General features: G+C 35.8%; 2 long non-coding RNA genes across 5 annotated transcripts in view; both read left to right on the forward strand.

The window, feature by feature from the left end:
• Positions 1 to 26,411, forward strand: part of LOC150012223 (uncharacterized) — a 140,769-nt gene that overhangs the window by 46,781 nt on the left and 67,577 nt on the right. The gene's annotated exons all lie outside the window — the stretch shown is intronic.
• LOC150012225 (uncharacterized) lies at positions 7,315 to 18,911 on the forward strand. Of its 4 annotated transcripts, none has more exons than XR_016510716.1 (5): positions 7,315 to 7,513; positions 7,789 to 7,977; positions 9,432 to 9,667; positions 17,866 to 17,999; positions 18,763 to 18,911. It is a non-coding gene; the product is annotated as an uncharacterized LOC150012225 (long non-coding RNA). The 4 variants fall into 4 exon arrangements; XR_016510715.1 differs by having other exon boundaries at positions 17,886 to 17,999; XR_016510713.1 differs by lacking the exon at positions 17,866 to 17,999.

Consider the following 26,411-nt stretch of genomic DNA (forward strand, 5'->3'; position numbering starts at 1 on the left):
TTAACAATACTTTTAAAATGAGAAATGTTCTGAAGCCTTCAATTATAGTATTCTTAATTCGAATGAAACCATATCCTGGAAGACTCCTCAAATATATGATATATTCAAGAAATAATATTAAAATCCTAATGCTCAGTGTGTCTGTATTTGTGAATACATGAATATATGTATGGGAGAGAGAGAGAAAATATTACTTTTCCTTCTTTGGGAGGAAATTTGTATAATTTATATTTATTTATTTAAAATATCACCATATGCTTTACTTAGTAAACAAACTAACTCTGATAAAAGAAGTGACGCCATTTTCTCAATCAAACCTGTTCAATTTTTTTCATATTTCCCATCTTCACGAAAGAATGAAATTGAAATACTGAAGGCTGGAAATGACCGGTTGAAGGCAGAAACTGGTAACACAGCTAAGCCTGCTCGGCGACCCTCAGAGTCCTCAAGTAGCACTTCCTCCTCGTCCTCACGGCAATCACTGGGACTTTCCTGAACAATCTGAACATCACAGAGTCTGTTACCTCAGGTAACACAGCTGCCTGAATGAAAGCATGCCTATGACTTAACGGGGTGGGGGAAGGGTGTGGGTGCAGATACTGGAATTTGGAGAACGTTACCCACAACTCTTCTCACTCATACCCTCTTAAAATGTAAACACTAATTCTCAGAAATAGTCCTGTTTCTATTTTGTAAATTTATTCTACATCATTGTAATTTTTAAAGCACATTCCTGGGGAAGAGTGAAAGACTTAGAGGTATGGTTTTTATATCACTTTTTGAGAAATATTTTCTCCATAATTACAATAGGATAAAGAAACTTGATGATCATTGGTACTCATGAATACAATACTAATAAGCCCATGCAATTTGGTGGTGTTTTAAGTGTACAGAGCCCAGTGGCAAGTGTATGAGGACTAATTCAGAAATTTGATTAGATGAAGCTGCATAATGTTGCTGAGAGAGAACATAATGATGCTAATCACTTAGTCTGAAGATTTATTAACTTTTCAACAAACAAACAAAAAGAACAGACTGGATTCTGCTATTGTATCCAGTGGTACTGATGATAGCACAAGGGTGCAGGTTGATTCAATTGCAGACCGAATCATATGACAGGATGGTGTCGATATCTGATGAACAATTCAATTAAAAGTATAACTGCTCCTATGACTTTGAGCCATTTTATGCACATAAGATTTAGTGTAGGAGAGTTACATGTGTATCTGTAGTAATTACAAAGCACAGCCACCAGATGACGCTTGACAATCAGTAACCTGCATGTTCCTCGGTAACTTAGGATTCCATTATAGAACTGAGACACGACGGGTTGCCTTAAATTACACTAAAATATAGAAGATGGTGATGAAAATAAAGAAGAGAACCAGAGACACAGCATGCTAATAATATAGGTGACATTTTTAATCAATCACATCTCTTGCTTTTTAAAACTTCTACTATTAGATCTGCCCTTCATAATGTAAAATGAATGGTCTAAATGTATACTTGCTCTCTTCTTATAAAAGGCAATTAGAAACTCCCTGAAAAATCAGGAAAACAACATTTATAGCATTTGGTGGGGACAGGGGAGAGAAACTAATCCTGAGAATAAGCACCATGTAAAACAAATACTAGCAGCCAAGACAAACACAGAGAGAAGCCTTAGTAAATGAACACACAAATCAGTAGGAAAATAAAACTATGGAAATATGGTAAGAACTTGAATGTATGAATTATCTCTGAGGTCCATCCACACTCTTTGAAAGGTGCTTAAAAAGAAAGAACAAAAGCTTCCAATACATAGAATAAGAGGTTCCTGAGAAATGGCCTGTATGTTGACTTGGTGAGGAACCTGACAGGCAAGTGCAGTAGGATCCACACCACAGGCAGCAAGTGCCTGTCTGCGGCCTGGGCTTCCCTCCTGAGGAGCGACGACGGCTGGTGCCTTACTGATGGTGTAATGGCAGGACTCCACTGCCCGCTTCGTGATTTTGTTTTCTCCTAGGGAAATCCAGTGAGGTTGAACAAGGCAAGGTTAGTATTGAAGATAATTTAGAAAGAACAGCCATGTAAAAGTGAAACTAAAATGCATGTCTAGGAAAGACTAGAACCCATAAAGATTAAATATAAAATTAATCAAATTCACAGTTTTTGCGTACTTTGGTATTGCCTTCGTTCTTGCTTAGTGAGTTCAAAATTGAAAATCAGAGAGGCATCCGTACTAGGGAATTTTAATAGAAACACTTTCTTAGGTTCATGATTACTTTTTTTTTTTTTTTTTTAAAGAGGTAGGTTGCAGAGAGGATAATTTACAAATGTCCAGTTGCTGAAACATAACTGCAGGCTCCATACATCCAGTAAAGGTATAAGTTTGAAAAGTCGGGTTTATTTTTGTCAAAACTTTATTGTAACCAAAACGAGAGAGGTCTCTTTGTTCTTCCCTTGAAAGTGGTAACTAATTTTTCATAACAAACCTCAGAGGACCCTTAACTCAAAATTGCTGTTTCTATTTTCCCTTGAGTTATTTCTTGGGGTGATCAGCCTGTCATATACTGCGAACAGGGGAAGACCCAGGGTGAGTCACGATGTGCACCTCCCACTGTGAATGGAAATAGAAGAAACAAGTGGAGAAAAGGAATAATAGTTAGAACAGCTCTATTTCTTAAACACCAAACACTGGAAGAAAGTGCTTTCAAAGCATGATTTCTTCCAGTGGACCCCAACATTTTAGGCACCAAGGACCGGTGTCGTGGAAGACAGTTTTTCCACCGACAGAGTAGGGGGTTGTGGGGAGGAGAGGAGGCAGAGCTCAGGCAGGAGGTAATGCCAGGGAAGGTCTGCTGCCACTCACCTCCTGTTGTGCAGCCCAGTTCCTAACAGGCCACAGACTGGACAGGTACTGGTCTGCGAGGGGCGGGGGCAGGGGAGACCCCTGTCAGAACGCTATTTATGCTCTCAGTAACCCTATGGAGCAGATACTACTTGAGCCCTATTGTACAGATGAGGAAATCAAGATTTAGGAAAGTGATTATAATAATTTGTTAAAGATCATGCAACTAGTAAGTGGCAGAGCTAATATCTGAACCCACGTCTGGATGGATCCAGCGCCTGAACTTTTAACTCCTATATTCATTTTGCTTTAAGTAGTGACATACGTGAGAGCCAAAGACAGTCAGTCTTTGTTGGTAAATATTTATCATACTGCTGTCAAGATGCATGTCATATTTTAAGCATAGTTGTTAAGCATAAAATGAATAACGTCTTCTAAGGCAAACTTGAGCAGACAAGTGGATCGGAAATGAAGTTAAATTCCTTATTATGGACTACTAGGTCATGTATGATCTGGACCTTACTTCAACAATCATTTCATACTCCCCATTCTCCCCTTAATCTCCATGCTACTGCCGTTGTAAACATCTGTCTGTTCCATGAACACACCCAGCTCTTTCATCATGATTTTGTACTTGTTTGTGTTGACTGGACATCTTTTTGTAGATCTTCATTTGCATAGCACTTCTCAACCTCCTTGTCTTTCAAACACCACGTCCTCCGGGCAGCCCTCCAAGATAACCTACCTGTCGAGAGCAGGCTTTCTTCACTTATTCTACTTCACTGACCCATGCCCTTTATTTCTTGCACTTAACACATTATGAAATTACCTTGTTGAGAATGTATATGACAAAAGAGTAGAAAACTCGCTTTCCTTTTCACCTTAGTATTTATTTCCAATCCCCAGAACAGTTTCAAATATATTTTGTGTGTAATAAATACTTTTGAGTACTTACCAACATTTATGAACAATTTAGCAAAGTAGTAAAAAGTTAATTTGGTCATGAACTGTTAGAAATTTGGGTGGGAACTGCTACCAGTAATCCACTATAAACTTCTGAGAAAAGGAGAAAGAGAATTAAGATGACACTGAAGAAAGTACTTTACTTTTTAGTTGCATAGGCTAAAAAGTGAGAGACTGTGAGGATGTTAATGTGGTAAAATAATTAAATTCCAGTAAGGGAGATTGTCTTTGATGATTAAAAAATTTCTAGCAAAAATGTTCATATTCCTCAAATTCTAAATGTTGTTTTACTCCTTCCTTTGTGACAGTGCATATTGCTACTTATTAAGATAACTGCACCATTTCAGTTTTAGAAGTCATTTGATTAAATTGTTGTTTCTTTGATGTTACAATCACAGCCCTTGTTTCTATAAAATTACAGGTAGAGCAGCTCTGTCTTCCTGTCACCAGGCACACGTGCTCTTCAGCACATAGCCAAGTTTCCTTTGTCCGCAAAACTATCTTCATATTAAATATGGCTCAATAAAAATACCATTGTCAAAGGAAAACATATATTTGGGATAGTTTGCCTTAATAATTCTCCAATTTGGACAGTAGTCTCATATAGTACATTTTGAAATTTATCGTTTATCACATTTAAAGACTGGTACTTTCAAGGTTAGCTAGCTTTATCATGCTTCTGTAACTCTTAGCTGATTACTAGTAATACTATTCCAGTTTTGAAACTATAAGCATAAAGAGTACAGGAGAGTGATGTCAATATACTCCTGGAAAAAAGTATTTCTATGCTATGGCTGAAATTCAATAACACTATAGTACTTATAAATATAAGGTAAGCAGTGATATACCTGGATGGATGCCAAATGCTTGAAAATAATTTCAGTTGACAGTCAATTTCAGCACCTGGGAGTTGAACTTGGATATTTTAGATAGGACTGAAAAATCAGATTGCTTTTCAGCTTGTAGCTGAATATTACTCAGGTATTGCTCAGACCGGTGTGTAATAGAAAAGGGCACCCCTTACTTCTTCATCTAAAGACAGTGGCCTGGAACTTGGGGAAAGATCTTTGGAAGCGGAAATAAAATCTTGGACTGAAAACTTTAACCCAACCACAGTAATTCATCTTGAAGGCTAAGGATTTTTAACCCAATTAGGCTGGAATGGGAAGCAGAAAGGCTGAATATTTCTATTGAAAGTTATAAAACTAACTCTGAGGGAGAAATCCATGACAGTGAACAAACCTGAGCTCCTGTGACTCTGCTATGTGTGTTTTTTCTTTTTAAATTGGTAGCTATTTTGCTAGATGATGCTGGTGTTGCAGATGGACACAAAGATGGACGCAGTGTGAAGATTATAGTCTCCATATGCAAGGGCTACGGTCAAGCAAAGGTACTTCTTTAGTCCTAAGTTCTTTATTACTAAAGGCTGAGTATGACCGTGAATCAAATGTATTTTATATTTGAATATTTGTCCTGATAAACATAGTATCAGAAGTGTGTGTCTTGGCTTTACCTTAATATATCATTGAGGCATAAAAGGGGCCAGAAAGAAATGACATCGTCAAGTAGTTAGAACTGTGTCTCGGTACATTGTGTTCATTCACTGAATACGATGTTGATTGCCAGCCACCCTAATTTCTAGAACTTAAGGAAAACACAGTGCTGTCTTTGACATCAACATCTTTTCTAAAATATTCTTTGTGTTTCACTTGTAGAATACAGGTGGTATTTATGATGTGCAGTAACATGTTTCTACAGCTGTCAATTATGTCTTCGTACAAAGAAGAGACTATAAGCTATATAAATAAATATTCTAGACACTGGAAAGACATTCTACTGAACTCATTATGATAAATTCCATTGATGCTACTTGTATGTATCATTTTTAAGCAAGGTATGAGCTGAATAGGCAAGGATTTTGTTTTTTCTGGAATCAAATATTGCCTTCAAATTGACAACGTCATTCTGATTCTAGCTCTTTCTTAAAACTAAAAATAACATTTCAAGCTGAATCTGTAATTTAGTGGCCAGGAATACAAATTTATAAGTTTTCTTTTTTTAAAACAGAAAAAAAATGCTTCAGAATTTTAAAATAATTGAAGTACTTAAGTTTGAAAAAAAGTGAGAAGGCACTTAGGAATTTTTACACTAGCAAATATTCCAAGAATCCCCATGCCATAAACTTTCTGCTTTAGCTTCAGATCTGTACTTGAATTCCGGAAGTGGATCTTTATGTGAAAGACATTATGGTCTCAGTGAAGCTGAAAACTGTCCCTAATTTAAAAGTAGCTGCTTGTAAAGCATTGTGTGAGTGTTCATTTTGAATTTGTTACAATAACACTGGAAAACAAGTTTTCTTTATTCTCAAAATAATTCTAAAAGAATTATTCTAAAAGGCAGTGTCTTTGAACATTGAAAGCAGTTGTCTTGGTCTTCTTGGGCTGCCATAACAAAATACCACAGACTAGGTGGCGTCAACAGCAGACATTTATGTCCTCACAGTACTGCAGTCCCAAACCAAGGTGCCAGCGATCTGATTGCTGATGTGGGTGGGCTCTCTCCTGGAGTTGCAGACCTCCACCTCCTCACCACGTCCTGGCAAGGCCTTTCCTCAATGCGTGTGTTAGAGGAGAGAGACCTTTCTCTGTCCCTATGTGTGAGGCCACTAATCCCATTATGAAAGGCCCACTTCAACGGCCTAGTCTAATTCTAATTAACTCCTACTGTTTCTGTTTCCAAATACCATCACATTGGGGGTTATGGCTTGAACATGATTTTTTTGTGTTGGGGGGGGACACCCACATTTATTCTATAATAGTAGTAAAAAAATCACAATGGTTTTGCTGTCAACTTCTCCACTTTTTATGTTAAATGTATTGGCTACTTAGCAGGCTATATCTAAGTAATGGTGATAATCCCACAAAAAAGATAAATTTGGGACCGGTGTTTGTATTGTAAAGAGATTCTTTGCTTGCTAAAATGAGTCCCATACATTACCTAGCAAGTCCTTTTAAATTGTGCATTTTTTGGTAAACTCAAAATGGGACCTGTTTTATAAACATGAATGTCATACTCCCATGGATAACTTATTTTTAAAGCTGGATAAGATTTGAGAGAGATTCTAAGTTAATAAATGAAAAAAAGACTTAAAAAAGATAACATCACATAAATCGTAAGATGAAGATCTAGGACTCATATGATATAGTTCTATTCCATCTCTGTCACCATTTCCTTCCCACCAGGTGCTTGTCTTCAGGAATGGACCCACTGCATTAAAATGGAAGACTGGTCTCTCCCGGCCCTTACCCTTCCACTGAATAGGTCATGAATCAGCTTTCCTTAACCATACCATTTCATCCAATCTCCTTCTTTCTTGTTTTGTTGCCATTGCTCTATTTTTCTTTGGTTGGTTGGTTGGTTGGTTGGTTGGTTGGTTGGTTAGTTTGTTGGGGTGTATTTTATTTTATATAATCCACTGTGTGTATGTGTTACTATAAAACCTATAGGCTTAATAAATATTTTAGTCTTACTCATCACTACATTAATACATTTTAGTAGAAAATGTAGTAATGAGACAAGGCACACAGTTGGGTTTTTACCTTGTTTTATTTTGTTCTTATTTAGGATCAGAAGCCTCAGGCATATTTGATAGGATCCATCGGTGTTAGTGGGAAAACCAAGTGGGATGTCTTAGATGGTGTAATTAGACGTCTCCTTAAGGTAAGTTGAGCAAGATATCCAGATATTAATGTTCAGATATGTTTCATTTTGGATATTTCTCTTAGCTTTAATAGCATAGACATAATTGCTTTTGCTCTCCCTCATTCCAGATATCAAGAAAAGCTTTCTATCTTTATGCTGTTTGATATTAATAATCCTTATATTACCCATTTCTAAAATTCTTGACAGCTAGCTTCATATCCCCATGAGTTTTGTATTTTTTTGTAGATGAGTTGAACCTGTTTTGACTTTCTTTTTTCATGTGTTCCCTTTAGGAATATGTGTATTGCATTGATACATCCTCTAGCCTTGGTCTGAGCGCCGACTGCATTGCTAGCTACTGCGTAAGAGGTTTAATTAGAGCCCATAGCCTAGAAGTGCCTGAGCTGCTGCCTTGTGGCTACCTTGTTGGAGATAATAACATCATCACTGTGAACCTGAGAGGTAAAAACAAAAATGAAAAGGTCAGCATATTGTGTTTTTTAACCCCCCAAAATTATTTTTTTGCAGTTTTTCTCTGTATTTGACATTTGAAAATGATGTTAACTACTTTGATAGTTTTGGTATGAAATGATCCATCTTTATATTTTAAACAGAGAAATCCTACTTAAGACACTAAAATCCAAGTAAATGAAATTCTTTGGATTTGAGGATGTGAAACTCAGAATGTAATTTTGAAAATTCTCTAGGACTTACTAAAAAAGGATGTGATTTAGGGAATTTCAAGTTTCTAAAGTCTCTTGCACTATCATCTTTCATGTAGGGAGGATTCAAAAAATTTATTGTATATTCCAAAGTAATGTATTCATCACCATAATTTTTATTTAAAAATATGTATACCCATTAAATATCCACTGTGGAGAGAGAATTGAAATTCAGAATCAAGAGTGAAAAATTCTATTTTCTTTGTTTTGGGTGATGTGATTAGTTGTAGGCAAATAGAATATCTAAATTATAACTGTCTCCATAATTCCTTGTTCACACATGTTAAAGAATCAGAACACAGTTATATAAACTATGAATTAATAGAGGACTGTGTCAATATTTGATTTTATGATTAAGCTAATTGAGTAAGTAAAAGGAGATACTGTTTCTCTCCTTTCTAATTTCTTACCAAATATCACAGTTTGTATTCTTCAAAAGCTTAAGTGGTCATACAGCTGGGATGTGTAATGAGAGCTAAATGGAAATACAGAGGAGAAACCAGAAGAAAAAGGCAAGACTATAAGCACACACATATGTGTTTGATGTTAATTCTTTACATTTATTAGTTCTTAACTGTATTTTTAATGTGTACACTATGACAGCTGTCCTCATTTCCCCCCTTTGCCTGCCTCCACCCAGCCCCTGCCCCCCTTCTCTCTGGTACACTGTGTCTGTGTCTATGGGTCTCACATGTATGTGCTTTGGCTAATTCCTTCCCCTTCTTTCATCCAGTCCTCCAGCCCCCTCCCTTCTGACACTGTCAGTCTGTTCTTCCATGTATCCATGCCTCTGTTTCTGTTTTGTTCATCAGTTTATTTTATTCATTAGACCCCACATATTAGTGAGATCATGTGGTTAACAAAACTACCACCTTCAAAGGGAATAAGATTGTATAATGATGCTTCCATTTATCTTTGGACATTTAAGAGGTAAACATGAAGTGGACAGTGGAAGGAAGCCTGAACAAAGGAAATGGCTTGCTTTTGTGTGATGTTTACCCTACCTTACTACTGGTGTTCTGTCTTCAAAATGGCAATAAATTCAATAAAAAGGAGAAGAAGCTTATGTGTATGGGATAGAATTATCAAAGAGAGTATTTTGCAAGGACGCATTCCTATGAATAACAAAGCTTTGTTGTCAGTTGATGCTATATTTTAAATTCTGGCTTGTGTAGAATAACAAAGCATGCTGTTCCCTTTGTTTCTTATTTCAGGGTTAGAATAAAACAGTTTGGACAGTTGTGTTTTTGATACGCTGATTCCTAAACCAATTATCCAAAGGTACTTTAACTTGTTGATGGAGCATCACAGAATTCTACTCTCAGGACCTAGTGGTACTGGAAAGACCTATTTAGCAAACAAACTTGCTGAGTATGTAATAACCAAATCTGGGAGGAAAAAAACAGAGGATGCAATTGCCACTTTCAACGTGGACCACAAGTCCAGTAAGGTAAGTCACAGATTCCTGTGAGGACTGCTGCTATTTATCCAAGTGTCTTAAGTGATTAAGCATGAAGAGTGTGTAAAACTTTACTATATTGTACATGGAAATGTATCCATCTTTTTGACTTAAACTATTATCTGATACATGACTAAAGCCTGCTTCATGAATTTGAACAAGATTGCTATTCAATACCATTCAGTTATCACAAGCATTGGGAAGGAAATGACAGAGTCTTTATTTACCCGGTTTCTGTTAGGAAGTATTAGAGTAGAAAGAGGTCCATGCAAAGTGCTATAGATGCAAGAGGGGAAAACAACAATTCCTGGAGGAATTACAGCTTTATAAAAAGTCAATACTTGATCTGACCCTAATAAATAAGTGGTGGGAATTAACTGATATTGGTAGTAAGGGGGATTTGGGTATAATTAGAATATTTCAGGCAGACGTTCTGGAAAGAGCAATTGCTTACATCATATTTCTATAGGATTTGTGCTTAGGACCCTTTGGATATTAAATAGTATCCCTTTTAATACCAACTAAAATTTCATGTACTGTAATAGTCAGCTTGAACACTCCCAGATTTTAAATAGGCACGGGAGGTTGTAAAAACTAGCTAGTTCTTTCATATATTCTGAGTAAAATAAGAAATCCTAAAAAGGAAATTGCTTATGCCTAAAAGTAGATTTTACCTATAGTTATTCATTGCATTCTCAATTAATTCAACCTAAGTTTCTCTTAGGAAACTGCATGTGTTAGGAGCATGATCCTGGGTCATGTTATTTTTCTAAAGGTAACCTGGTTAGCTGATCTAAACTGACTCAATTTCTCAGAAACCTCAGGCCTGAACATTTTCAGAAATAAACATGATCTCCAAGGCATCTAGAACCCATTGGATTTTTGAAAAAAACCGTACATGTAGCTTAGTAGACAGAAAGTTCTTAATTGTATGGACAGCTTATATGCTAAAAAATCCGACAACCTAGAAGAAATGGCAAAATTCTTAGAAACATACAACTTACCAAGAATCAATCAGGACAAGTTATAAAATCTGAGTAGATCAACTACTAGTAAGATTGAATAAGTAATCAAAAGTCTCCAAATGAAGAAAAGCCTAGGATCTTCAGATGACTTTACTGGTGAGTTATACCAAACATTTAAAGACATATTAACAACAATCCTTCTCAAACTCTTTAAAAATGAAAAAGAAGAAACATCCCCCAAATCATTTTATGAACCCAACATTATCCTGATACCAAAACCAGAAAAAGACACTACTAGGAAACAAACTGAATTCGGCAGCACATTAACCAGATCTTATACATGATGAAGTGGAGTTTATTTATCCCTGGGATTCAAGAATACTTCAACATATGAAAATAAATCATGTGGTACAACACACTAACAGAATAAAACAAAAGAAAAATATGATCATTTCAGTAGAAGCAGAAAATACATAGACATGATAAAAGTTTTTCATATATCAGGCATCTAAGGAACATACCTCAACAAAATAAAGGCCACAGCTAACGTCATACGTAGTGATGAAAGGTTGAGTTTTCCCTCTAAAATCAAGACTAAGACAAGGGCGTCCACTCTCACCACTGCTATTCAACATGGTACTGGACATGGTAGCTAGAGAAATCAGGCAAGAAAAAGAAATAAAATGTATTAGTATTATAAATGAAGTAGTAAACTTTCCTCTATTTACAGATGATGATATTTTAAAGAGAGAATCTTAAAGACGCAACCAAAAATACTGTTGGATCTAATCAATAAATTTAGTAATTTGCAGGATACAAAATTATCATGCAGAAAATTGTAGCACTGTGATACACTAACAATGAGGTTTTCTAAAAAGGAAATAAAGACATCAATCCCATTTATAACAGCATCAAAAACAATAAAATACTCTATTCTGTACACCTGCAATCAATATAAAACAATATTTAAAGGAAATTGTAATTAAATTTTTTTTTAATTTAAAAAGAATGTGGCCATTTAAAGAACAGAGATGCAAAGGAAGAATGCAATGTGAAGATCGGGGCCAAGACTGGAGTTATCCAGCTGCAAGCCAAGCAATGCTGAAGATTCTGGGCAAAACACTAGGAAGTATTTTCAGAGGTTAGAAAGGGGTCAAGAAAGACTCTTTTACATGTTTCAGAGGGAGCATGGTAGCTTCCAGAACTATGAACCAATACATTTCTGTTGTTATAACCACTACCACCACCACCACCCCCAGAAAAAAGAAAAGGAAAGGAAACCAATAAAATACTTAGAAATACATTCAGATAAGAAGATGAAGGATTTCTACTCTGCAAACTACAAGACAATGATAAAAGAAATCAAAGAAGATACAAGTAAGTGTTTATGGACTGGAAGAATTAATATTGTTAAAGTGTCAATATTACCAAAAGCCATCATGAGTCAATGCTATCCCTGCCAAGATTCCAAAGGTATTTTTTATAGAAGTATAAGAAACATACCTAAAATTTATATGGAACCTTGAAAGATCTCAAATAGCCAAAGAAATTCTGAGAAAGAAGAATAAAGCAAGAGGCATCACACTTCCTGATTTCAAGCTATACTACAAAGCTAAATAAACCCAAGAAAATACTGTCAGCTAATATTGAATATATTAAAGATAGCCCCTTCAATAAATGGTACTGGGATAACTGGATAGTCACATGTCATAAAATGAAACTGGACCCATATCCTATAGTACTGACAAAAATTAACTTGAAATGGATTAAAGACTTAAATGTAAGACCCAAAACCATGAAACTCTTAGAAGAAACACAGGACTAAAGGTTCTTGCCATGGGTCTTGGCAATGATTTTTTTGGATGTGGTACTTAAAGCACAAGCAATGAAATAAAAAATAAACAAGTTTGACTACGTCAAATTAAAAAGCTTCTGCATTGTGAACAGCAAAAAAAAAAAACCCAACAACAAAAAAAAATGAATAAACAACCTATGGAATGGAAAAAAAAGTTTGCAAACTATATATTTGATGAGGGGTTAATATTCAAAATATATCAAGAACTCATAGAACTCAATAGCAAAAAAAGCAAAAAAACAAATAAATTTATAAAATAGGCAAAGGCTTTGAATGGGCATTTCTCCAAAGAAGATATAAGAAAGGCCAACAGGTACATGAAGATGCTCAACGTAGCTAGCCATTAGGGAAATGCAAATCAGAGCCACAGTGCAATATCACCTCATGACTGTTAGACTGGCCATCGTCAAAAAGATAAGAGATAGCAAATGCAGGGTTGGAGGTGGAGAAAAGGGAACCCTTCTGTGCAGTGCTGGTGGGACTGTAAATTGGTACAACTGATATGGAAGACAGTAGAGAGGATCCTCAAAAAATTCAAAAAAGAACTACCATCTGTTCCAGAAATTTCATTTCTGAGAATATATTCAAAGGAAAGAAAAACACTCCAAAAGATATCTGCACCCCTGTGTTCATAGCAGCATTATTTACAGTAGCCAAGACATGGCAATAACCTGTGTCCATTGATAGATGAAGGGATCAAGAAGTTGTTTTACATATATATATGGTGTGTGTGAGAGAGAGAGAGAACAGTGCAAGTACCAAGTGCAGTGTAAGTATTGCCTGTAGTTATTAGTTATTGCCCTTGCCTCCCAATGAAGGTTTTTGTAAATACGCACAGATCCATACAGACACCACCCCCCACAACACGTACACAGCCTTTTGTTCAAAATTGTCGGATATGTATTTCTCAAGAAGAACAATGATGTCGCAAAGCACGATGGGATCTCTTAAAGTTGAATAAATATACTACATGTGTTCCAAATATTTCCTTGGGGATCAGCACTGTTCAAATTGTGGTTGAATCACCCATACTCATTACCATTAAGGAAAGGAATGAACCTGAGGCAGAATAGCTGAGTCTTTACTAAGGACTAGAAAGAGTAAAATTGTTTTTTGGCTTCAGCCAACATTGTTTAATGTCAACTGTGAATCCTGGGTCTCCTTGTATCTTTATTTAAAAGTCTTTTAAAAGATTTTTGTTCTTTTCAGCCAAAATGATAAAGAGATCGACATTTCTTAGTCAACCTCATTGTGATTTTTGTTATTCCCTCAATGTTGATGTGATAGAACTCTGTAAAAGTTCCTTTACGAGAAAACAAATGGTTAGGAAATAGAAAAATACATTTATTACAAGAAACCAACGCATTTTGATAAAGTTGGATATCACTTAAAATCAAGTTTTAAATCAGATTTATTTGGGCTTCATTTGCATGTAGTTCTATTATGCTAAAACAAAGCAGGTTAATTTACATTAAGTATAAAATTTGCCTTACAGTCAAATTCACTGTTATATGTAAATTCTTTTAATTTCAGTTTAAAAAACGTGTAGTGTTTGGGCTGTTCTTATTGGTATTATATGTGTCCTTTAATATTTTTTAATTTAGTATTTCCAACACTTATTTTCTACTATTTCATAATAGAATAATTTGTACCATTATTAAGTCAGTTTAATTTTTGCTCTATCAATCGTGAAAAATAATGCTTTTCAAAGAATGTTTGAATATGACTAACAATGCTGGGAAGCAGTAATAGGAAAAAATATGTGGACAAATCCTGTGGCATTCAGCACCAAGAAAGCTCAAAATACAACTAATGAATGTTTATTTTTCCTCTGTGTTTGTAAGACATGAATGAGCTATCAGTATGCTGGATACAGAATTGTTGCCAGAGAATTTGGACAATTGTTGACAAATTGTTAGAGAATCTACACTGGTGTTTTGTTTTTTGTTTTGTTTTGTTTTTCTGGGGGTGGTAAGTAAGAGTAGTAATAAAGGAATAGAGATGACAAAATGGCATTGTGAGAGAGAGCTGCTAACAGGGTAGATTTATTAAGTCAAGTGTGAGTAAGACATAAAACGATAAATCCTTCCCTTGAAAAATGGAGCTTTGTAATTGATGTGCTTTACACTGTGCAGTAGCTAGCACTGAAGAGATGAAACCAAAACACAATTATTCAAAAATATGGAACAGTAGACCATCAAAAGAAAAGAACAATCTTTTCATGCTTTTGTTATGTCTGCCGTTTACATATTCTGTCCCTCTTCCCACTCTTCACGCCCTCCTTCAGCCTTCCAGCTGGGATATTTTGATTGAGAATGGTACACGTAAATAATTATACTTAGTGACATTTGATAGTGGGCCCAGAAGACTAGAGATGGATTTAATAAAGAATATGTGGCCATCGGAAGCCACTTGGAAAGTTAGGTAGAGAAAGATCAGAAAACTGGACTTGGCAGGTTGATTTTTAGTGTGCCTAGAACCAAAACCAGAAAAACAATGACAAACAGTTTTCATGTAACTGCTGATTTCTGTGTATATTTTCAAAGCTTGGGATTCAGTTAATCTCATATTGATGTCCATCTGGTAGAGATATGCATTTTATGCTGCCTGATTTGCTCTTGGACAAGAGACATTTAATGCTAAGGCATCAATACTTCAATCTAAGATTTTGCCCCCAATTAAGCTAGGGTGGAAATCATGAAGTGATTTCTGAAAGGTCTGAAAAACTCAAGTTATATGACAAAGTTTTTTGTGTATGCTGATTTCTACTTTCAACTGATCCATAGCTTTTATTAGCTCCCCAGGGGTATCTACTAATCTACTACCCTTGTCCAAATGAGAGAGAATTGTAACAGAATCTAATGATCCCACTTTTCCAAAAGTCACCCAGTGATTTCTTAATTACCAAATGCAATGCCCTTTGCTGCTGCTCCTTCTCCTTCTCCTCTTCCTCTTCCTCTTCTTTTCTCCTTCTCCTTCTCCTCTGCCTCTTCCTCCTCTTTTCTCCTTCTCCTCCTCCTCTTTCTTCTTCCTATCTCTCTCTGTTTAAGTATAGCAAATTGCTCTAGTTCACCTCTCCTTTCTAGAAATTCTTCTGATTTTCATTTTTTTCTTGTTTCCTTCCTACTGTATAGAAATCTCCTCCTTAGTCTCTTTTACTGATTACTCTTCTTTCACCTACCAGTGAGTAGAACTATTCCTACACATCCTGTTCTCTCCCACATCTGTTCTCATCTGGATGACTGCCTTGGTTTCAGTTGTGTTGACTCCACTCTCAGCCATCCTCTCTCTCCCAAATAGTAGGCCTTTCTATTAACTTACAAATAGGTTTATATTTGCATACTCAATATACATATTTAGAAATGCCAATCTCAGCTGAAAAAATACCATAAATTCATCTTCCATCCATGTCCCACACAAGTTAATACTCTTTATCATTTGGATTACTGTAACTGTTTTCTAACTATTTGATTGAAACTTATGTGTTTGTCTTTTCACCTCATGGGAAACAGAGTATCTTTTCATAATTAAAATCTAGCCACATTAAAATTCTGCATTTTCCCTATTGCTTTCTGCACTAGATCAGAAATCTTCCCATGCTTTTATCTGTATTGAGCCCCGTAGTGTGTTTTGGCTTCAAGAAATTCAGTATTCTTTTGACTTTCAAATTATGACTTTGACTCCATTACCCAGGTTCCCACAGCATTCAATGTCTTGTCCTTGCCAATAGGAAACTTCCAGTAACCTTACTAATCATTCAAGGTTGCCCGCTTTTCTTTCCAGTTAATTACTACTATTTATATTCACAATACATATGCAACTAGTTCTTTCCAATATGGGTATCATAGTTCTGTGTTTCTGTCTTTGATTGTTCTCCCTCTATTTGGAAAGCTCTTTTATTTTTAAGCACCAAAACATAGTCCAATCTTAAAAGTAAAGGGTTAATTGCCACCAGGAAGTCTTTCTCAACAGCTACATGTGATTTTTACCTGCTCTGAACAAAATCTTTGGTTTATACTTTTTAGAGGTAATGTATTACATTTTACTGTGAGTTATAGTTATATACATATACACAAGCCTATCCTACTTTTCTGGGCAATATTCTTCTTGACTGCCTTTCCATTTATACGCAATCATCAGATTATTCACATTTATGTTTCGTTTGATAAATAAATTGCTTTTTCCTATTGAAACAAATCAAGTTTACAGTTGTTTATATAGTAAAACCCGAAGTTCTCTGAATGAATTCAAAGCCTTTTCTGTTTTCTCTTTCAAGTGACCGCCACTACCCTGTATCATTTCTTTTGCAACAACACAGCACTTATTGCCCCAAACGTATCAACATACTCATACCTACCAGCGTTCACTCTTTTTATTCTTTAAACTTTAACAGTTTTTCCCACTTTACCCTGTTGTTCTCTAAACCTTAAGCCTATTGAGTTAGATGCTCCTATTAAGTTTCTCTATAGCATTCTGTACAATTCACTTATCCCACTGTATCATGATTTATTTGTGGGCCTGCCTTTCTGTTTATCAACTCTTAAGTTAATCAAATAGAGAAACATCCTCTGAATCCTTGGTGCCAGAGTACTTGGTACATAGTAAATACTTGCTAAAGGTGTGTTGAAGGGATGAATAGCTGCATACTTGTCATTGGGAATTCTACTGATTACTCAAGATCCATGTAAAAGTTCACCTCTCAGTGAAGTCCATCAAGACCACTTAGTTGAAATTAATTCTTCTTTAACCTCTACACGGAATGTCTCATGTTGCATTTGCAAGCTCATTAGTTAGTTTGTTTCTACCACTCTCCCAACCTCTGGCATTACCTCCTCCGGAAAGCTTTTCTTGACACCCACCAACTAGGCAAAATCTCCTCCCCCGATCTCTCATAGCTCCTAATACACTGTGACATCAAGAGATTTATCATATTTAAATTTCAGTCCCTAATGTGACAATTCTTAAAGTCTATGTGAGAAGAGCGCCTGATTACTTTTTTTAACCCCTGGGTCTAGAACAGTACTTCATTCAGTTCATAATAAATGTTAAACTTCCTTGCACAATGCTTCATTATTTTTGTACACCCCAAGGTTTGAACATAATAGACAATGAATATTTTATAATTGAGTGAATGACTCAATATAGCTAATTATTGATATAAATAAAGTATATGAAATTCTTCAGACTCTTCACCAGTTTAAATGTCTTTTTCTGTAATCTCCGATTTAGCCAGTATTTATTCTATGTGATTGGCTCAATGTAAGATAATTAGTGTATTAGTTCTTTAATAAATTGTGTATTTGAACTTTAGTGTATTACTAAATACCTCAAAGCTATGGTCATTGTCTTTTATCCTTTGCTACTTTTAGTTTTAAAATTGGTATTACAGAGAAAGGAAGGTTCACCTAGGTCGAGCAGTTCACATATTTACCTGGCTGCCAGAAATAGGGATCATGGAATTGTTTTTAACCCTGGACAAGACTGGCAAATTGCAAATATCATTGTGAGTATGCAAATATTATGGAAATGTTCTTACTGATTAGGATAATTCTAAGAAACCTAATTATGTTCTTGGCCTACCCAGCTGTGAGAGAAGTCAATAAATGAACGTGTTATCCTACTTAGATTATAAGCTATTAGAAAAGAATAATGCATGTAAAAGAACCAAGAAACTCAAGAAATGCTAAATGCTAATGTCCATTGACCCAGTAAACTATAACAAGTTTTTCTTTATTTAAAATTATAGTAGTTGCATGCGGATTAGAAATGAATGAATGAATGAATGAATGAATAACCACATTTTTATCTGAGTCTCAGAGCTGCACTTTCAGATGCACCCCATTGAAATGAATTGGAATTAAAATGTTTAAAATATACGTGGGAATTTAAGGGTGCCATTTTGGATTAACTCTATACTTGTAAAATCATAAGGTTTGCTGACATCCACTTTTATCGCTGAAATTTCAAAAACAAGAAGGAAGTCTCAGTATTTGTAGTTTATCATACTCATATCTGGAGCTCTCGTTTTTGCTTTGCATCAGGGGAGAAGACAACGGAGGAATATGCCTTGGTGTTCACAGTTGTGTATTTGTTGTGGGTGTTCTGCTCTGGCTTTGTAGAATAAGGTTTGAAATCAGTAGAAGAATCTGTGACTTTGAATCAAAAATACTGGATGGAAGACAATGTATGCTACTCTTGAAATACAAATTTCTCGCCAATGATATAAACTTATCATTGATGTGTTTGTTTTCTGTACTTTTGTAAAGGAATTGCAACAGTGTCTAGCTAGCCTGGCTGAACAGTGCAGTGCGGACAATAATGGTGCCGAGCTCCCGGCTGTCATAATTCCTGACAATCTTCGTCATGTGGGCTCTTTGAGTGATATCTTTAATGGTTTCCTCAACTGTAAATACAACAAATGGTATGCTTATAAAATATTTTGAGTGATGAAACAAAAAAATTTTGATCAAACGTGCCTTCTTATGCCTTTATAACTTCTAAGGCCTGTGACAGATATCATTATTTCCAAAGAATCTCTATATATTTCTTAGAAACTCTATTCATTTCTTCAACAACTATGTCCCAGGCATGTTTATGGAAACATGATTTACTGGGTGACTTAACTTCAATAGATGCTGCAGGAGGTCTGGCCCATATTGATGATAGAATGTTTGAATCAGGAAAATTAAAAACTAGAATGAGACTTTAGAGCTTTGGTTTCATTCTTAGCCCATATCAAAGTTTAAATTTAACCTTCCTATAGAGACAAATTTAATAGATTCAGATATACCTCTCTCCATTAGTGACTCTAAATTTTTAACTATTAAGGTTTTGTTTAAAAGGTTAAAATAGGGTATAAAAAACCTGAAAGCCCACTTACAGACTCACTGTAGCATGGCCTCTAAAAAAGACATATAAGTGCACTAACATAAACATTAGTTTTAATGGTGCAAGTATTCCAATTAATTAGTCACTGCTAGAGATTTTTAAATGTTTTTAATATAGATCAGCATAAAGTAAACATTGAAATAAGAACACACATTCTTTTATGCTATTAGGAATCTTTAAAATAACTGTGAAATAATAAAAATGAAAAATTAATGAATTTGATTATAAGCATGAGGATCATAAGATGTTACAGTGGAATGAGACCACTGTGATTATTCTGTCTAATCTTTTTATTTTATGGATGAGTAAACATAGGCTCCTAGAGGGAAAATGATTCCCCTAGAATTTGAAAGCTGAAATTAAAACACCAAATCCCAGTTTCTAGTTCAATGATATTTGTCACTTTGCAAACTTACATTACCAAATTACCCTTTTAAAGCCTAATTATAAAATGGAATATCATATTTATCTAAATTGTTTTCTAAGAGAGTTTAATATGTTAATGTTTTTTTTTTTTCCAGTCCATATATTATTGGAACAATGAATCAGGGGGTTTCTTCATTACCAAATCTAGAACTACATCACAATTTCAGGTAAAGATGAAGCAGATGCTTTGTTTTTTGTTTTTTGGAGGATTTGTGTGCATTGTCTTTTTCTGTTTGCTTTTGATTGTTTTCCATTTTGTCCATTGACAAATCTCTCCTGTAGTGACCTGTGGTGGGAAAATAATTCTCACTTCTTAGGACACTTTCTCAAGCAAATAGATATTTTGTGATCCTCAACCTGTAATCAGAAGTGTTTCTTTAGAAAAAGAAATTTTTTTCCTGCTCACTATGTTACTAGCTAAAGTAGAGCACTTTTCTTCTAAGTGTGAGGCATGTGATGAGCGTTCCTATTTCAGGATTTGTGATTCTCCTGCAGAGGAGTGCTCAGCGTGTATACTCCCACTCACTTCTGATGCACACGTGCTTCTCTTTCACTCAAAAAGATAAGTTAGTTACATAATAGCTCTAATGCTAGTAGACCTCTTCACCCCTTTGATCATTAAAATGTGGCCACAAATTGAATAGGAACTTCATATTGGAAAGAGAATTATTATGGACTTAAAATTTAATTATGTAAAGACTTCTGATTTTTTTCTTTTCTTTTTGTAGGAGAGTACTATGTTCAAACCACACAGAACCAGTGAAAAGTTTTTTAGGCAGGTATCTTCAACAGTTTTTTGGAAACACACAGTTCTTCTGATGTGACCATTGATGAGTTCCAAAATTGCAGTATGCCATTTTTCAGGAACTAAGAGTACATGGTAAAGATGGCCAGATTGGATGGTAGAAAAGAACAAGTGAAGCTTATGTTTCTCAAGCTTCCAAAGATTTGTTTTCTTTCTTCTTTTGATTTTCCCTTCCGAGATCTTGCCTTCTTCTAAGCTTTCGAGCTCCAATTTGTCTGACAATTATGGCTTACTGAGATTACTGAGATCAAACGGGTTTAATATAGACAGATATCTAAAAATCAGATAATTATTTGAAATAAATTGTATCTGTTTAGACTAACTTTTTGTGCTGAAAACAAGTTTTAGCTAATGGCTCATATCAAATATAGTTATGAAGGAAGATTTTAGAGATAATTTAGGTGTTTTATAGGTGATTAATACATTTTATATTTGTCATGAAGACAGAATTAAATTATTTCTCTTTACTTGGCATAAAAGAGGTTTTTAAAAAATACTTCTTAAGTTGAATGTATAAAAGCCTTTTTCCCATTGTATGAATCATAAAGGCATACTTGCTAAGGACACAGTGTAGGTTAGAAAGATAAATGACATACTTTATATTTGGCAATTCATTTCAGCACAAATTTTAACATTTGTAAAATGGGACAGGTTGACTAGATTATGACCTTTATGGTTTCTCCTAACTATAATATGTTATGTTTTTTATTAAGATTTCATTGTGAAAAGAGAGGAGACCCAAAGGAGAAGTTTTCTAAGAATTTTGCAAGAAATATATTACTTTCCCCCATATCATGTCTAAAAGTGTTTAGATTGTTAAATATAACTGTTCTCAAAAATGTTTTGTTATTTGTTTCTTCTCAGGTCCCCAACTTTTCCTTCCTTGCCCCATGGATGTAGAAGGTTCTAGAGTGTGGTTCATGGATCTCTGGAACTGTTCTTTGGTCCCTTACATTCTGGAGGCAGTAAGAGAAGGTCTTCAGGTATAGTACTCAATTTTATTTACTGTTTTAAAAACATAATTAAAAGCAAAAACATTCATTTCTCTGGGTATTGATGCAGAAAACTAAAGGTATGAGCTATGTAAATATAATGGCAAACTTTTAAAGAACAATTAGTATTCAACACTTTTTCCTGTTTTGAGAATAAATATTTAGGAAAAAGAGAAAGGCTGGTTATTTCAATAACTACATATTTATGGCCAAATTCATTGCCATGGATGTTTACACAGACTGTTCTTATTAAATAACCCATTAAAAGCAGAGCTCCACATCTTGTAAGACAGGAGTGTTTACATGAGCTTTGATCATTTCTTCTATAATTGCAACAAGTAGTTTTTGTTTATTGGTTCCTTATTTTCAGTATGTTTTACTGTTTGAAGGCCTTTAACATCACTTGCAAGGTTTTTTACTATTTTTGAGAGAGCGCTCTCAAGTCGTAGGCTGTTCTATGACAAGTTGGTTTGGCAGCATCTCTGCTATCTTTTTCCCAAGGCTCTACAATTAGCCCTTCTCTTTACTCTTAACTAAAAAGTCAAAACATGTTACTAATAAGAAAACCATGTTTCTTCAACAAAACATATTATCCCTTTTTTATTGGAGTAGAAATTTCATAAAATTGTAAATTATAAAACTCAAGGTTGAAATGTTAAAGTTTGTGTCATATAATTACCTGACTTATAGAAGAATCCAGTCTTTTCAATAACTCAGCCAAGGTTTAGGCAGTTTTTGTGTAGGAATGATTATTTCTTGTAATTACAACTGCTACTAGAATTATGACTTAGCTTTTCGTATTTTGTCATCTCCAATACAGCGTTGTCTTTATTTTAGTATCCAAAGATTTGGTTATCTGTTTTTCTTCCCTTTTACTTCCCTTTTATCACCATGTTCTGCTCCCCAAACAAGCATGGCAGGGCTGTATTTACAACTCTCATGGTGGCCATGATGAACATTGTGAGGTAGAAGCCAGCCATTCCAAACAAAAGCCATCCAACAGCCCGCCATTCCAAACTAAAAGCCCAACACGAGGCAGCACGCCTTCCCCCCCCCACCCTTATCAGGAGATAGCAACTGTCCAATCTCCAACCTGCTGGCTGTAAAAGGCGCAGCTTAGCATTTCTTGCACTGCTTACATATTCCAAGCCTCAGGACTTCTTAAAAAGTCACTCGTCCAGACCCTAGTGGCTGGCATCTGAGTCCAAGACCCCAGCCTGCCACGTCACATACTCAGTAAACCATCTGGTTCAGCATTTGCCTGCTGGCCTTCTCTACCTCCACTGACCACCCATCCCCCAGCCCTGAAACTTAACAAACATGACAGATACTATGAGGATGTTCTCACCACTCAGATACTAGAGTGCCCTCAGCTTCCCCAGTTTCCACAGTCTTGGTTGGCTAACCCCAGTAAATACTCCTCTCGCTGGCTCTGAATGCTCTTATCTTCTAGTATGGAAAAAAGATCCATAGTCTCCCATTCTGAGTGAAAATTGGGATAAAAAAAAATCTCTAATTCTGAGCCCTGGCTGGTGTGGCTCAGCGGGTTGAGTGCCAGCCTGAGAACCAAAGGGCTGCTTGTTCAAATCCCAGTCAGGGCACATGCCTGGGTTGCAGACCAAGTCCCCAGTTGAGGCGAGTGGGCAGAAACCACACATTGATATTTCTCTCCCTTTCTTTCTCCCTCCTATCCCCTCTCTCTAAAAATAAGTAAATAAAATCTTCTTTAAAAGTCCCTTATTCTTAATCTGCTAAACATCTGAAGAAACAAGAGGTTATGGTATATGATATGCTAAAAGACTTGTCATCTAAAAATAATTCTGGATCAGTCACATTCTGGTAGGAAAGTAAATATTCTCTATATTTTTATTTCTCTATATTTCTGCAATTACTAATGTACAGTAAAAATATACTTATAGTCCAATCTAAATAAACTAATAGGGAAAATCCACTATTTAGTGTCAGAAATATGTTTTTTAACACAAGCAAAGATGCAGGTTTTCAGTATATCTCACAGTATTTTTAAAATATAATGTATATTTATGATCAACAGACTCAGTAATTCATTCTAAAATTGTTAATATGGCCTAAGTATGTGCTCAGGGCTAAGACTCGGTGATCAGGAAATGAATTAAATATAATTTTTTATCTCAAAAAGCTGACAGTCCCGTAGTGGACAGAGACATCTACCTATCTAAATTACAGTAAAATACTGATAGAGGTGCATGCTAAATGAAGTCCACTGAGGAAGTTGTAGGTTTCACAGAGCAGATGCTTGAGCTGGGTCTAATGAATAGATGTTCTTCATGTGGTTGGACAAAGGACATTCAAAATTAAGGACATAGCAGGTGAAACATTTTTGGACGCTATAATAAAAATGAGTTTAGAGAACTATATATATACAGATTAGTGGGATTAGAACAAAGAGGGCAGAAGGAAGTAAAGTTATAGAGGTCCACAACTGCTAGATGTTTAGCTTTGTAGAAAGTTCAAACTTGATCATACAGGGAATGGGGAGACACCAAAAGTTTCTGAGCAGGGGGCATACCTATATTTTTGCGGTTTATAAGGATCGCTTTGGTGATAGAATAGAGGAAATGTTAAAGGAAAGGAGATGGATGCTGGGAGACTAGCAGATTTTCAAATACCATGGATGATAAGGACATGACCAAGATACTACAAATGATAGGCATTATATTTATGACTCTTGGTATGGGGAAGGAGAAGGGGAGGAGAAGGAAAATACTTTTGTAGAGTATAATTATTTATTCCAGTGAGTATTGAATCATATGTAACCGTACTTTTGTCTTATAATCCCTTTGACTTCAATGCACAGAGCAGCACTATGAGAAGGCAAAGTGAATCTCTTCTATACATTTACAATGAATCTGAAACTTGGAACTTATTCTAATGGAACATATTTACAATATGGCACCATTTTCAAAAATTAAGACTTTAACAACACAGTTATTACAACATAAAACTTTTACAACATTCAGCATTCAAGTAATTTCAAACATTTGTGACTAAGATAGAATCATAACCCTTTAAACAGACTCCATTCACTGTTTCTGTTCTTAGTAAATCAGGTGGGTCTTTGAAACAGACATCTGTTTTATAAATGATCTTCACCCAGATGCTTGACCATATAGGAGGCCAACAACTAAGGAGGGAGGCATTGACAAAAGAAATCAAGGAGGGAGTATGATTGCACATGAAGGTCACGGTGAGTGTGAGCAAGAGACAGAGAAGGAGACAGAGAGAGAGGAAGAGTGGAAAACTTTGTTGATGGAGATGTTTTGGCTTTGTGGCTTACTGAGTTTAAGAGGTTATCATCAACTACTTTTATTTCACATTCTTATGTAGCTGATTTAAAAAAATTCAGAGAGTGAGACCAAATATTGTATTGAAAACTATTTTCCTGAAGAATATTAAAATATGCTCTAATTGTAGCCTCTTTGTCAGAAAGGCATTGTTCCTGAAATTGATGACAACCGTTTTATCAATTATGTCACAAGCATTGTTTGAACACACATTTTACACTGAATACACAGACATGCGCAACCTGATGTATAACTAAAAAGTTCCTTTTTAGATTTCCCCTTTCTGTGGGATCAGATTACCTATTTCTCTATGTAAAAATAAAAAAAAAAACTTTGATTATTTTATAAATTGATAAAATTAGTAAGCATTGAAAAATATAAAGATTAGTACAGTTTATTGACACTCTTGATAAGAAAACAGGTCCACTATCTCGTGAAAAAATATGCTGATTATCCTGCGCTTTGTTGAACCACTTGTCTACAATTCACTTTTAAAAATCTTTGTTTTTACTTCCCTCTCCTACGGAGGATCTGCAGATCTATTGAAATCCAAGCAAGGCGGCTGTCTTTTATTCTGTAATACATGGAAATGCTAGCTGTCCCTCTCCCCAGGCGCTTTGATGCATATGTCCTTTCACTGAAACAAATACTGCCAATTGTCCTATAATGCTGGGAAAGCTGACACAGCCACTGTTGTTCCAGGTGGTGGTTTTTATTGTCAGTGATATATCAATCATATTTTCTCCAGAAATTCAACAGAAACTTGACAGCAATTGTTTCTTTCTCCCTCTTCAAACACTCAGGGACTGCTTCCTTCAGTCACCTCCCCTGGAGGTCGGGCCCTAAGCAGCAGATGGTGTGCTTGTGTGCAGCAGCTGGCTCCGTTACACTCCCTCCTCCCTCTTCCCCCGGGGACTGTGTGTGGGAGCCTGGGTGTGCGCCTGGGTGTGTGAACGCTCACGACTCTCAGTTGCCATTCAGTGCTTTCTGCTTCTCCAGCCAGAAAGCTGGAAAGCTTGGCATCCTCTGCAGCCACGAGCCCAGATGTCCAGCCGTGATATAGTTACCTTCTCATCTCCCTGCCAGAGCAGTATTCATTTATGGCCCCCAATAAAAGCATGACCTAGAGGCTTTATTTTGTCCTTATGGTGTGGTGTTGTAGTCATATTTGGGAGAAATAATGTAGGAACCAGGGGCAACTAGTACAAATCTGAAATTGTTCTCCCATTTCACTTGGCTGGAGGGAGACGGTTCCTCAGGATGGCTCAGGGCCTCCTAATTGATGGGCTGGTGTCCTCCGTGCATCACTGCCTGCATCCGATGTCTCTCTTTCTTTCTTCAGATGAATATGCTAATGAAGCTCCAAGAAGCAGCCAATTACTCGGGCACACAGAGCTGCGACAGTGATAGCACCAGTCACCATGAAGACATTTTGGATTCATCTCTTGAATCTACCCTCTAGAGGGTGAAAAACAGTTTGG

Source organism: Furipterus horrens, unplaced genomic scaffold (genome assembly GCF_987537825.1).
Source record: "Furipterus horrens unplaced genomic scaffold, mFurHor1.1.pri manual_scaffold_4, whole genome shotgun sequence".
Taxonomy (NCBI): domain Eukaryota; kingdom Metazoa; phylum Chordata; class Mammalia; order Chiroptera; family Furipteridae; genus Furipterus; species Furipterus horrens.